The sequence below is a fragment of the Globicephala melas genome, chromosome 1, assembly GCF_963455315.2.
Source record: "Globicephala melas chromosome 1, mGloMel1.2, whole genome shotgun sequence".
Classification (NCBI taxonomy): Eukaryota; Metazoa; Chordata; class Mammalia; order Artiodactyla; family Delphinidae; genus Globicephala; species Globicephala melas.
In genome coordinates this window covers 164,898,418-164,912,147 of record NC_083314.1, presented here as the reverse complement: position 1 = coordinate 164,912,147, position 13,730 = coordinate 164,898,418, and the positions used below count along the sequence as shown (strand labels likewise).

The window sequence follows — 13,730 nt, the reverse complement described above, 5'->3', positions numbered from 1 at the left end:
AACCCTCTGTGAGAGGAAGGCCCTAAAGTACTGGGCCCAGGAGACGCACCAGCCTCCCAGCTGGTCCCCTCACTCCTGTCCTGCTGCTGGAAGGTGCTTTCTAATATGTGAATTTTCCTGCCGTGCCCCAGCTCAAGAACCTTCAGTGGCTCCTGACTGCCTGGGGGCTCAAGTTCAACCTTCTTGGCCTGGAATTCAAGGCTTCTCTGAGTCTGGCCCTGCCTCCTTTCAGGCTGTGTCTTCTCCCTGCTCCCCCATGACACACCCACCAGGTGCTGGACCTGGGATCCAGCCGCAGTGAGCTCTTCCTCACATAAGCCAGGCTCTTCTGTTCCTCCTTTCCTCTACGCGTGCCATGCCTCTGCCCAGAATGCCCTTCCTCCTCTGCTGAGGCTGGTGGTGACTTCGCCCCTCCCTCCTGTAGTGCTCCCTCGGGACTCCACCAGACCTCTACCTGTGGTCATTCTCATGGGGCTGGAAGGGCCTTCAGGCATCAGTGACAGTCTTATCACTCATAGTGTCTCCCTCCTGCACAAAGCAGTTCTAGGTTCATGCTGTAAGTCAGCAAGAGAACAACTGGACGGATGGATGGGTGGGTGGATGGATGTGTGGATGGATGAGTGGATAGATGGGTGGATGGATGAGTGGATGGCTGTGTGGATGGGTAGATGGATGGGTGGGTGTGTGGATGGATGGGTGGGTGGATGAGTGGATGGATGTGTGGATGGATGAGTGCATAGATGGTGGGTGGGTGGATGGATGAGTGGATGGATGGGTGGAGAGATGGATGGGTGGATGGGTGGATGGATGGATGGGTAGATGGGTAGATGGATGGACAGATGAATGGATTCACAAAGAGTTAGGAACCAGAGAGCTCCAGGAAAGGAGCCAGCAGAGAGCTCAGAGCCCAGCCTCAGATCCTGCCTCTGCTGATGTTTATTGACGGCCCACTGTGTGCCAGGCACACAGGTCTCATTCTAACCCTCATGCTATCCCCACAGTTAGAGTCATCACTCCCATTTTACAGATGAGGAAACTGAGGCTGAGGGAGGCCCAAGGCATGCATCTAGGAAGTGAGCAGACCACGGTTTGAGCTTCAGTTTCCCCACTCTCAGTCCAGGGCCCTTCCTGGAGCTTACACCTGCGGGCCTGACGCCTGTGCCTGATGGAGCCTGTCAGTGTTGGGTATTCCATGTCTGCTTTGAATGAGGCACAAGGAAAACCACCTGCTGTGGAGCCAGACAGGCCTGGGTGGGAATTCTGGCCCTGTCACTGAACGGCTGGTGAATTGGACATGTCATATCATTGTGGACACTCAGTTTTCTCACCTGAAAAACGGGGCTAATAACAGAGGCTCCCAGGGCTGTTGTGAGTGAGGATTACAGAAGACGAGTGTGTGAAGTGCCCGTCACAGGTGCGGGGTGGGGGCTCCGAACACAACCCCCCTCCGCCCCCCTCCCCCTTCTCTCCCAGGCCAGCCCCTCCCTCAGGCCCCCAGGCCCTGGGTTCTCTTCCCTCGGCCCTGACCCCAGCTGCCTGTGTCACCCCGGCTGTCTGTGCGGTTACTGTAGCCGCCACCTCAGCCCCGTGAGGTGGGAAACAGGCCAGAGGGTAATGGGGCTGCGTGGTTCTGATCTGTCCCATGATGCTCTGGCCTCACAGCATCTCTCGACATGGAGGCAGCCCGGTCTCTGGTCCTTGACCCAAAGGCCTGTCCTGCCTTGGCCTGGGGTGCGGGCTCCCCTCTGTTCACATCTGACCAGAGGGGCCCGGGCAGCAGCTGCCAGAGATGCTCCTGCCGTCTGGACCACAGAGAGCAGGTGGGTGGGTGCCCTCGCCGCCTGGCCCCGAGGGACTCCCCCTCCCTCACGCGCAGGCCTCTGCACCCAGGCTGCGGTCGATTTAACCCCAGCCGCCCCTGGTTCTCTCTTCCACGGCCAAGCTGCTGGGCTCTGGGCTCCGGGTTCCCTCTCTGCCACAGGTGCCCAGGACACCCACCTGCCCGCTGAGGTCGGGGTGGGTGGGAGGGGGCCGCCCTGGGACGGCCTGGAGGACCGACTGTGGACCCAGCCTCCAGAATTCCGGCCCCTCCCTACCTGTCTCCCATGTCTCCCTCTCTGGGATCCAGTTCCTTCCAGAGAAGCCAGAGTGAACCCGGCAGGACAGCCGGTGCTCAGAGCCCACTGAGAGCTCCCAGGTTAAACAGTGAACATAGGAGAAGAGCTCCGTGGAGCAGGCCGAGAGGACCAGGAAACACAAACAGAACTGAAATGAAAGTGGGCTCCTGGCTTCCTGTCCCCAGCTGCTTATACAGAGGAAGATACACCAGAAAATTCCACTCAGCAAAGGCTGTTCCTCAGAATTAACACAACAGGAAAACAAGGACAGAACAGCCAAGGGCTCATCTGGGGCACATCCATCAATGTTTGGTCACATGGGCTCTGCCCCTGGGGCTTCAGGACCCGTGTCACCCCCTCAGCATGGGGGGACCTGAGGGGGCGAGCCAGGTGAGGAGGGGGAGTGTGGAGATGAGGGCTCCCGGGGACCCCGCATGTTACTGCTGAGAGGAGCTCCCAGTGTCCTCGCCCTGCAGACGCTGAAACCGGGGAGGGGAGGGTCCGGGAACCTTCCTCCTCTCCCAGCCCAGGATTTTCAGATCTGTCAGCCCTTTTCATGGCATCTGCAATGCATGGGATCTTGGAATTAGAGCATCTCTCACAGACTCACAGATGCTTTCACACAGTCTTTGAATCCCAGAACCTGAGCATCTGGTCCCTTTCACAGAATCCTAGAATTCTAGACTCACAGGAGCATTCGAGGACTCATGGGCCCGAGAGCTGCAGAATTAAGGAAACTCTGGCGAAAACCTGGAGCCTCACTTACCAAACCCTTGGAATCACAGAATCAATCTGGAGGAACGTGGCATTGAAATAGACACCCTGCAGTCAGAATCTTAGCACAGGAAGCCGCCTTAGTCCAGCACCCCCTGGTAATGCAGGAAACACTCTCTTCATTGTCCTGTAATAACTTGAACTCTTGCAGGGATGGGGAGCTCACCACCAAACAGCAGAACCTGTCCCACTATTGGGCACATCAGGCTGCTGCTCCTGAACTTAAATCTGCTCCCACGTGACTCACCCACCCTTCCTGCCTGCGCCCCCCAGCCCCTTAGGAGAAGCTGAACATGAGGAAAAGTGAACTGGACACAAACACAGAGGCTTAACCTAGGCAAGTACAGCTGTATCCTCTTGGGGTCTGTCTCCCTCTGGGGCAGAGTTGGGCACCAGGACATGGGAATGGGCTGGGGCCACTTGGCTGTCCTCGACCCACAGAGTGAGCAAGAGAAGAATTCAGTCTGCTCCTCTCCTTGAGGAGGGACCAGTCAGGGATAGAGGCAGACAGACAGGGAACGACCATGAGGAAAGGATGCTCAGTAATGCTCCAGGAGACATGAAGGAAGGAGTGATGCCCTTCCCGGGGTCAGGAGGATGCCCAGAGCCAGGGGTGGTGGGCAAGACTGGTCTGTGGGTCGGCTGACCCAGTCAGAGTTATCCCAGCCCTGCCACTGACCACTGGGTGACTTTGAATAGGTTACTCAGTGTCTCAGAGCCTCGGTTTCTCCATCTGTAAAATGGGCTAATGCAGCCCACTCTGTGATCGGTGCCCAGGTGGCAGTGGACTCGCTGAAGGTGCTCACCTCTCGCGGCGCCCTTGGCACATGGCAGGAGGGTAAATTTGTTAGCTCCTCCCCACCCTCCATTCGTGCCTGGGTCTTGGGGGATGAGCAGGATTTCTGCACATGAAGAAGATGTGGAATGGCATTCCCGGGAGAGGGAACAGCCTGCGCAAAGACCTGGGAGCCACGGGCCTGTCAGGAGTACTTGGGGAACAGCACGTGTTCTTGGAGAGTTGGGGTTTGCGGAGGGGAAGCTGCAGGCATGGTCTGAGGGCACGGGGGCCCTGGATGCCCCTGTCCTGGAGGGTGGAATGAGGGCGCTGGGAGCCGTGGCAGGGGGAGGTGCCCACCTGCAAAGATGCCCCACCCTCCTTTCGTCCTCAGCCTGGGGACAGAGTGCAGCTGCCTGGCCTTCTTGGACCCCAACGCACGGCAGGGCCAGGAAAGCTGAACAAACTAAAACATGTCAGAAACAACCATCAGAAGAGACAAGAGCTCCCAGCCAACACCCAGCCCTAAGCACATGGAACGATTTGATGGTGAACCCAGCGCCGAACACTGGAGCAATTTAGAAAGATCTGGCAAGGTTTTATTCTGACATAAAGAGCTGGATTTTATTAAGTTTATAAAGGAGGCCAAGCCTCCTGGCGAGCCTGGCGGCCCACGGCAGATTTGGGGAAGCAGCCCGAGGCGTGTTGTGGGAGCCGAGTGTCTGGGCTGGGATTCAGTTCTGCCCCCATGAGCTGTGTGATGTGTGACAAGTTACCTAACCTCTCTGTGCTTCACATCTCACCCTCATGAGGTCAGGTTGAGGGTCGTGATAGTGATGGAGCTCCTCCATAGCGTGCCAGCCAGACTGAAGGAGACAGTGCGAGGAAGACCTCTGCTTCCCCCGCCCCAAGGCTTCCCTCTGTCTGCTCTCGGGGGTCCATCCAATCTTGCTCCCTCCTCCCTCCACTGTCTGCACAGGATCCATGCACCTAAGCAGTGAGGCATGGATTTACTCTTCCATCTGGTCATGTGCCCCTCTTCAGAGCATTTATTCATTGGTCCCTCCAGGCTGGTCCCTCCAGCCCATCTGGAGGGGTGCCTGCTGTCCCTCTGGGTTTCTGGGTGACCTGGGCCAGACCACCTGCCCTCGCTCTGCCCCAGGAAGTCCTTTCACCTCTGAGGAGGGTGTGCGAGCACCCACGTGCTCTGGGCCGGGAGAAGGTTCTGCCTCTAGGGCGTTTGCAGTGAACAGAGGCTGCCGTCATCCTGTTACTCACGTCCTATGGAAAGGCACAGACACCCCAAGGATAAAGATAGACCTGGCTTCCCGTCCCCTTCATTCCTCCTCTGACCCGGAGAGAGAGAGCTGGGGAGGGAGGTGGGGAGGGGCTCATGGGGCTGGTCTCAGATGAGGTGGGCTCTGCTGCCCCTGGAGGTGAAGAGGGGGATCACTTCAGAATCCATTCTGTGACTGCGCTCTGCGCACATCCTGCAGCCAAACACACAGTTGGCTGCACTAATTAATCAATGGTGTTTGTTTCTGTGTTTTTTGGGCCTGTACTTAAGGTTTCTGTACCAAGATGGAACCCAAAGCCTGGTGGGCGTCCACCTGGACTGGGCTGATTTATCTGCTCACCTTACCCATCGCGATCCTCCCGCGTTCCCAGGGAGCAGAGAATCCGGAGAGGAGCAGGGACCCGAGAGCCAGCAGACCTGGGTTCCAATCCCAGCCTCACTCTTAGTGCCCTGCGCCATCCTGGGCGAGTCTCTTCCTCTCAGTGTCGCGTGGCCCCCACCGTGCAGGGGGGATAACACTCCGGGCTGTGCGGGGCTCGGGGCCCAAGGAAGCAGGCGCTCAACACCCAGAGCTCACGGTATTGCGGTAGCAGCCGCCCAGCTCGGAGCTCCCACATCGCGCATTTCTGAGGCTTCGGGAGAAAAGTGCCTTCTCTCTGGGTTTGCAGCCCTGGAAGAGCGCGTGCTCCTTGGAAGGAGAGCTGTGATTTCCCTAATGAATGCCACCTGCTCCCTGATCGAGTCCTGACCTCCTCTTCCTGTCCTGTATCCTGTGCTTTATGAGTGACCTTTGCCAAATGCAGCCATTGCTTTTGGGGGGGGGGAATAAAAAGTTGAAATTTAAACAGCCTGGGAGATTTATTCTGTATAATGGATGTAAGGTGTGCAGACACCACACAAATTATGTTCAGAGCAGCAGGGCTGAGGTGGGCTGGAAGCTGGGCTGGGGCCTGGGAGGGAGGGGCGCGGCTGGGGGTGTTCGGAGGCTGCTGGATAAAGGATTCATTCGGAAGCTCTGAAATGGATGCAAATTACAGTTTGCTGCCTTTGCAGGGGATGGGGGTGGGGCTTACTGTGTGCGGTGCGGGGCACATTCTGAACCCCACCAGCCTCGCACTGCCCCCCCCACGCCCCATGGGCACTGCTGCTCCCACTTTTCTGCAGGGGAGTCTGGGGTCTGAGGGGTGAGCTGACTGGTCCCAGGTCACTCGGCTCACCAGTGGCAGCAGGGGATGAGAGCCCAGGCCTGGATGACCCCGGGGTCTCGGCTCTTTCCCTGGCCCCGTGGAGGAGGGACACGGTGACGTGTGCATTGGGGGAACTGGGACCCAGACATGAGTGGTGGGACTTGTCACTGACCCATGTTCCATTCAGCTGAGTGTTGAGCATTTCCTGTGATGCCCGGGCTCTGAGGAGGGTCCGAGAGAGGCAGGTCCTGGGCCCCTGGGAACGTGAACCTCATCGGGGGCCAACCTCCAAACAAGCAGCTGGGGAGAGAGGCTCAGGGGTTTCTTGGGGAACCCCAGGCCTCCCTGAAGAGCCGGCTCTGGGGACCACAGAGGACTAGCCGCATACAGACTGGGAAGGACGTTGGGGGAGGGGCGCCGCAGGGCAGAGCTGGGAGGCGGGAATCCAGGGGCAGATGTGTTTACTGAGCAAACCTTCATCGACCCAGCCAGGCCCCGCTTTCTCAGGTTCTGGGGACAGAGGGAGGACTCAGGATGACTCTCGCTTGAGTCGCTCACCACCTAGTTGGGGAGACAACCTGGGACACCGTTAATCACCCAAAGTGGAGAGGTGGGAATGCCATTGCTTCTTGGCTGTGTGGCCTCAGGCAAGTTGCGCACCTCTCTGAGCTCAGTTTCCTCATCTGTACAGCAGCGTTAATAATGATCCTGCCTCACAGGGTTGGGGTGAGGAGTAAGCGAGATGACACAGGTGACGGGTGAGCACTTGTTATGGGCTCAGGATATGTTCTCTACAAGCTGTTCTTATGGGCTCAGGACATGTCCTCTACCAGCTGTTCTGGGGCACAGTTGAAGGAGTGATTAGTCTGCCTGGAAGAGGCTTCACCACAGAGGTGAATTCTGGGCTTTGAAGGATGAATAAGAGTTCCTCAGAGGGAGGAGGGGAAAGGAGGGCGGGTCTAGCAGAAGCAAAGCCCTGGCAGGGTGGGAGTGGAGTTAGGGTATTGGGCAAACAGTGAAGACCCGCTTTGCCTGGAGTTTCCTGGGAGGGAGAGATGGGAGGGATGGCGGGTGGTGAGGCTGCCGAGTAGGGAGGCCTGGTGGCCTGAGGCAGCCGACAGCGGGAGCCACAGCAGGTCCTAGAGCAGCCATGCAGCTGATGTGGAGGATGGTGGTTCTGCTTGGTGACCCGTGATGTCAGGCAGGGGGAGGGGTGGAGCGGGAACAGAGTTTGTGCTTCAGGGCTCAAGAGGGAACCCCTGAACTGTAGTCCTGGCACCCAGGGCTCTGGGGAGGGTGGGAGGCCAGGGCCCGTGGAGGTGAACTCTCTTCTGTTGTCCAAGCCGCTCACTTCAGGAAACTGAGACTCAGAGAGGTCAAGTGAACCGCCCCGCCGCCAACCCCTGACACACAGCAGGCCTTGCTTTGGGACCCCAGGGGCTACCTTTGCTTTGGGGAAGGGGGAAAGACGGAGGAGAAGGAGGGGAAGCCCAGGGATGGGGGCACGGGTCTGGGGGGGGCCTTTGTCAACAGGACAGTGAATTTAAGGTGCTTCCTCCCCAGGGAGGGAATGAAAGCGGCTCAGCAAGGGAAGCCTGTGAACTAATTGTCCCCTCTTCCTCCTCCTGGCAGGATTAACCCCTGCTCACCCTCAGGCCCCAGAGCAGACAGCCCCTCCTTGGGGAGCCCCCTGACATCCCAGGCTGTTTGGGGTTTCCCTCTGCTTCCACACCACCTGTGCTTCCCCATCAGATCCCACTGCATCCTCATCGTCTGTCTCCCACGGGACTGGGGGACCAGCGGGGAGTGATGTATTTCTGTCTCCTTGGTTGGCACCCTGCCTGCCTCCATCAGCGCCTGGTTCTGCGCCTCACTAGTTGTGAGACCTTAGATGAGTCTCCTGACCACTCAAACCTTCAGTGTCCTCATCTGTAAAGGGGGTGAACTCACATCCCCCAGGATGGCTGTGGTATGAAACGAGCCGCGTGCGGAAAGCACGGTGCCGGGTGCACACGGCAGTGCGTGCTCCCCAGACACCAGCCCCCTCCCTCCCTCCCGCCTCACTTCTTTCCAGTCTCACCTCGGCCTCTGATGGGACCCAGGGCTCCTCTCCCCTGCACGGCTCCCCACCGCCTACCTCCTCCCTACCTTCAGGGCAAAGGTAATTAGAAACTTCCTCCAGGACTCACATTTCCTAAAATCCCATGCTTAATTAGCACATCCCACCAGCTGAAAAGTTATATAACAGAAACCCAGCTACTCTGCCCAGGCGAAGTGCATTGGTGCCTGGCTTTTCACTGCAGGACTGGCTACATCATTTGTGGGCCCAGTGAAAAATGAATGTTTGGGGTCCTTGTTCAGAAAGCTGGAAAAAATGCCATTAAGCACTGGAAAATATAAAGCTTTTTCCTTTCTGCTGCAGTCTTTCTCTCTCTTGTCATGGTGTTTTTTTATTTCCTAGTTAGTGTTGTTCTAAGTAAGGAAAAATTAGAATTTATTAGTGTGAACTTTACCGTTCATCTTCATTTTGTGCAATGCCAGTTTTGAATGCAAATAGAAGAGCATTTCATTCGTATAGGGAATCACTGAAATGACACAATTTGTATTTCAAAGCTCATTCCTGAGTGTGTATTTCATTCTTCCCAGAAGAGTGGAAACTACATAAAACCAGCTCCACAGCTTTTATTTTACTTCTTGGTATGCGTCCATGCTACCAACAGCCTCTACCTTTGGCTCACTGGTGAGGAAGGAAAGGCTGAAAGGAAAGGAACCAGGAGTTGTTTTATCTTTTCCTCACCTCCCGTCATAATTTTCAGTGGTTGGTTAGTGCAGGGAAGTAACACAAGTAAGAAAGAAAGGTTCTCTGACCATTTATGTTTCTTAGAATACCACCGAGTTCTTTCTGCGCTTGTAGAATGTCCTGGTTCAAATGAGAAGCCTGGCCTTTTGGGGCTGTCAGGACCCCCGTACTCAGCCGTAGACGTAACACTCTTGCCTTGTACTCACAGTGCGTCTTGCTGAGCTGCCCCACACAGGCGTCCCTGGAATTCTGAACTCGTGGGGGCATCGTGGACGTTATACGTGAACGGGCGGCAAAAAACAGAGGACACACGCATTGCATGTACCCTCTGCTCACACGTATGTACTCCACCATCCTGTCAGACTGCACTTACAAAACACAAGTTAAAGTTATGACGAATTTCAAGATAGTGGCAGCAGAGAATTTAATCAAACATGCTGGATCCTGGGTGTCTGCGTGCACCTGACGGTCTCCCCGACGGTGTTATTAAATATATTTCTGTTCTTCAGTCCCCAGCCCCATCCCTGAATCTGAGTCTGTTTTACTGAGATTTTTTTGCTTGGAATCCAGGGAGTGAATAAGCTCTATGTTCTAGCCGGTGGTTATGCAGCTATTAAATGTCAAAGCAAGAATTCGGACCCATCAACGGATGTGTTCATGTGACATTCTTATTGATTGAGGTCCTAGTTTGTGTTGGACCCTCTAATTCCCCAGATTTGGTAAAACCCAATGTTACCTAAGGGCATGGAAGGGACCCATCACACAGATGGGCACAGATGCTGGTCCCTGTCACCTCAGTGCTGGGCCACCCCGGCTTCCTATACTGCCATGATTTCACTGCAGCCCCAACAGGGTGGGAGGAGGGGGCATTAACCCACTTGACAGAGGAAGAAACTGAGGCTCAGAGATAAGGCCACCAGCTAGGGAGGGGCTGATGGGCTGGGCCCTGGACTGCAGGTCAGCCCTTAGGAGACAGGGTGAACCATGAGTGGGAGATGGGGAAGATGACCCGGCCTGGAACATGCAGGCTTCTCTGCCCTCAGCTCCCACCCCCTCCACCTCTGACCGTCATATCCCCTTCAGAAACTCATCTTTTGAGCACAGTCCAGGTTCTGATGTGGTCCTGCCACTTAGTAGGGGTGTCTTCATACCCATTTCTCAGAAGTGCTTTTCCACATGGCCACAGTCACCAAGTCTCACTGACACCATCTGCCGCCTCCTGGCGGGATCTGTCTTCTCTCCACCCCCCACTCCCCCCCGCACCCCCTCCCCCCCCCCCCGGCCCAATCCTTTCTCCCCAGGACTGGAACAGCTTCTCCTGGGGCTGCCTGTTTTGGCCTCATTTACTGATTCTCCCCAATGTGCCCTCCACTCTGGCCATGGGGATCTTCTCTCATCACCTTCTGGGACGGAGACTATTTTAACTACCACAGTGTGATGGCAGGTGGCAGGGAAAGAAAATTAGGAGGGGTTTACAACTGGAAACAGTCTTGCAAACTTGGCAGAAGTGACTAGATGCCCTTGTTCCCTCCCTCCTCCCTCCTCCTGCACCCATAACACCCAGCTGCCCTGGTGTGCTGGAGGTGGGGCAGACTGGCTCCAGCCCCCACATCGTGGAGTTTCCCTAATTCTTCCTAAAGGCTCACCCTCTTGTGCCTCAGCTTGGCAACCCTCGTTTCCTTTGAATTCTTGCTTTGCTTGATGGGGTATCCACTAATCCATGGGCTGGCCTCCCAGCGTCTCCCATGCTAAAGCTCTTTAAAAAAAACCTGCACCCTGGAATAATTCCTGTCTTCAAGAGAACAGGGAAATGTTAATCACTGCTAGTGCTTTATTTTTGTCTTCCTGGAAACCTTCGTCTCTGAGCTCTGTGATAAGGAATTAGGTCCTGATTAAAGGAAGGCAACACTTCTGAGATGGCATTTCCCTGTGCTCAGAGAGGGCAAGCAGCAAGGGAGGAGGAGGGAGAGAAAAAAGGAGAGAAAAAGAGAAAAAAAGAAACAAAAAGGCATAAAGAGAAAACAGATGTTAACTGTTTGGGAGATTGGAGCACAGGGTTTTGAGAGCACACAGCCAGTCCCTGGGTGACCCCTGAGTTGCGGGCCGTGGGCAACCATGGGTGAGACCAGTAAAACCTGCAGACTCAGGGTTTAGTTTTTATGCCTCTTATGCCTGCACACATTGTACTTGCCACACTGCTCGGCTGAGGCAAAAACATACTGATTTGTTAAAAGCGCTGTCAAGCTCTCCGTGTCCGGGGTACAAATCTGGGTAGGTGGAGTGCTTTGGGTTTCCGGGCAAATAGCCCCAGACCCTGTTCTCAGTGCTCCCTCCGCCCCCCTGCTGTTGCCAAGGCCTCTTTTTACCCCTGCCTGGACCCTTCAGATGGATTCCTGTGCAGGGTCTGGCTCAATGCAGCCCCATTTCCTGGACATTTTTTTCCCATGCTTCCTCTGGTCATGGGCTCCATTGCCTGAAGGTCAGTCCTGCCCTGTCCCTGCCAACTCCTGGCCCTGGAGGACAGAGCAGGTGGTATAGAGCCCAGGCTTTGGAGTCACACAGATTTGGGTTTGAATCCCAGTTCCCTCACTGGTTCAATTCTCTGAGCCTTGCTTTCTCATCTGTAACTCAGGGATCAAAATGGCTGTCCCACGACGTTGTTAAAATTATTGAGGAAGGTCATCCTAACAGCTACCTTTTGCTGAGGGGTGATACGTACCAGGTGCCGGGCTCGTCTCATCCTCTTCACAAGCCGACAAGGTATGTGTCATGCTTAGCACAGTGCCTGGCACATAGTAGATTCTCAACATGCATCGTTCCCACTCCCTAAGTATCAGCTCGAAGGGTCCCCTACTGAATTAATCGTAGAGGAACTTGTATGACTGAAGTTTAGTGGTCCTGTAGTGTTTATATCCAGCTCTCCAGTCCCCCACTTCAGACCCGCAGCAAATGTTGGTTCACTTTAAATTTTTGGAGAGTGTTAACCTTAGGAAATTGTGGTGTTGGACTTTTGAGTGCAAAAGACCTGAGGACCAGGTTCTGGAAACACTTGTCGCCAGCAGACCTACACTATGAGAAATGTTAAAGGGAGTCCTTCAGGCAGAAGGAAAATCATACCAGATGGAAATTGGGATCCACACAAAGAATGATGATCTTTGGAAATGGTAAATACGTGGGTAAATAATAAAAGACTTTTTTTCTTATTATTTAAATCTCTTTAAAAGATAATTGACTGGTTCTAAAGCAAAAGTAATGACAATGTTTTGCAGACTGCATAACACACATAGGGTAAAATATATGAGAAAAAATAGCACAGAGGCCAGAAAGGGAAAAAAGAAAGTACATTGCTGTAAGTTTCTCATACTATACATGATGTAGTGTGACATCGCTTGAAGACAGACTGATAAGTTGAATATGTATACTATAAACCCTAAAGCAAACCACTAGCGTGATGAGGAGATGGATCTAATACATCAAGAAATAAGATAAAATGGAATCACAAAAAAACTCAGTCCAAAAGAAGGCAGAAAAAGAGACAAGAGGGAACAAAGAACAGCTGGAAAAAATAGAAAACAAACAGCATAATAAGAGACTTAAACCTAACTGTATCAATAATCACATTAAATGTAAATGGTCTAATGACCTTGATCAAAAGGTAGAGATTGTCATATTGGATAAACAAGCGTGATTCAACCGTATGCTACCTACAAGAAGTACACTTATTTATTTAAGTTATTTACTTACTTTATTTTTTTGGCTATATTGGGTCTTCTTTGCAGCCCTCGGACTTCTCTCTAGTTGTGGCATGTGGGTTTTCTCTCTCTAGTTATTGCACGTGAGCTCTAGGGCACATGGGCTCTGTAATCGTGGCGCATGGGCTCCAGAGCACTTAGGCTCTGTAGTTTGTGGGCACACGGGCTCTCTTGTTGAGGCACACGAGCTCAGTAGTTGTGGCGTGTGGGCTTAGTTTCCCCGTGGCAAGTGGGATCTTAGTTCCCTGCGAGGTATTGAACCTGTGTTCCCTGCATTGGAAGGCGGATTCTTTATCACTGGACCACCAGGGACGTCCCAAGAAGTACACTTTATTTATTTATTTATTTATTTATACCCCCAAGTTAGCATTCCTGAAAAACGACAGGAAACCTCTGACATGTTCTGATACTTATCAGTTAGAAATTATTCCATAACAAAACTGTTCGGTTTGTGTTTCCTTTGACATGTGGCCTGTCTTCCAATTACGCTGGAGTTTAGCATTTCATTCTGGCTCTTTCGGGCATGTGCAGCATCTCTTGCTTACTGATCGCTAATGTCTCTACCCTGTTTGAGTATTGCCAGTCAGCACGTACAAAAAGGAAACCGTCAGACCTATGCAGTCAGCTCCACGTGTAGGTCCCACAGGACAGCAGTCTCCCTAGGGAAGGATGTGTGCTCGTTCATGTACCCTCCAGCAATGCCAGGCACTTTACAGTGAAAGTCCCTGGAGTAAGGCTGAGGGAGTCAAGAAGTACACTTTAAATATAAAGAAACTGATAGCTTAAAAGTAAAAGGGATGGGAAAATACATGCCATGCTAACACCAATCAAAATAAATCTGCAGTGGCCACAGTAACATTAAAAAAAGTAGATATCAGAGCATAGACTATACTAGGCGAAAAGAAGGACATTTCATGATGATAAAGTGGTCAATTCACCAAGAAAACTTAAGAATCCTAAGCTTTTATGTCCCTAATAACAGAGTTTCAAAATACATGAAGCAAAAACTAAAAGAACTGCAAGAAGGA

At 53.5% G+C, this 13,730-nt stretch overlaps 1 non-coding gene across 1 annotated transcript; it reads right to left on the bottom strand.

Annotated features, from left to right (window-relative positions):
- Positions 1–13,319: 13,319 nt before the first annotated feature.
- LOC115867331 (small nucleolar RNA SNORA49) lies at positions 13,320–13,447 on the bottom strand. Its single transcript, XR_004045065.1, has one exon. It is a non-coding gene; the product is annotated as a small nucleolar RNA SNORA49 (small nucleolar RNA).
- Between the last annotated feature and the right edge of the window lie 283 nt (positions 13,448–13,730).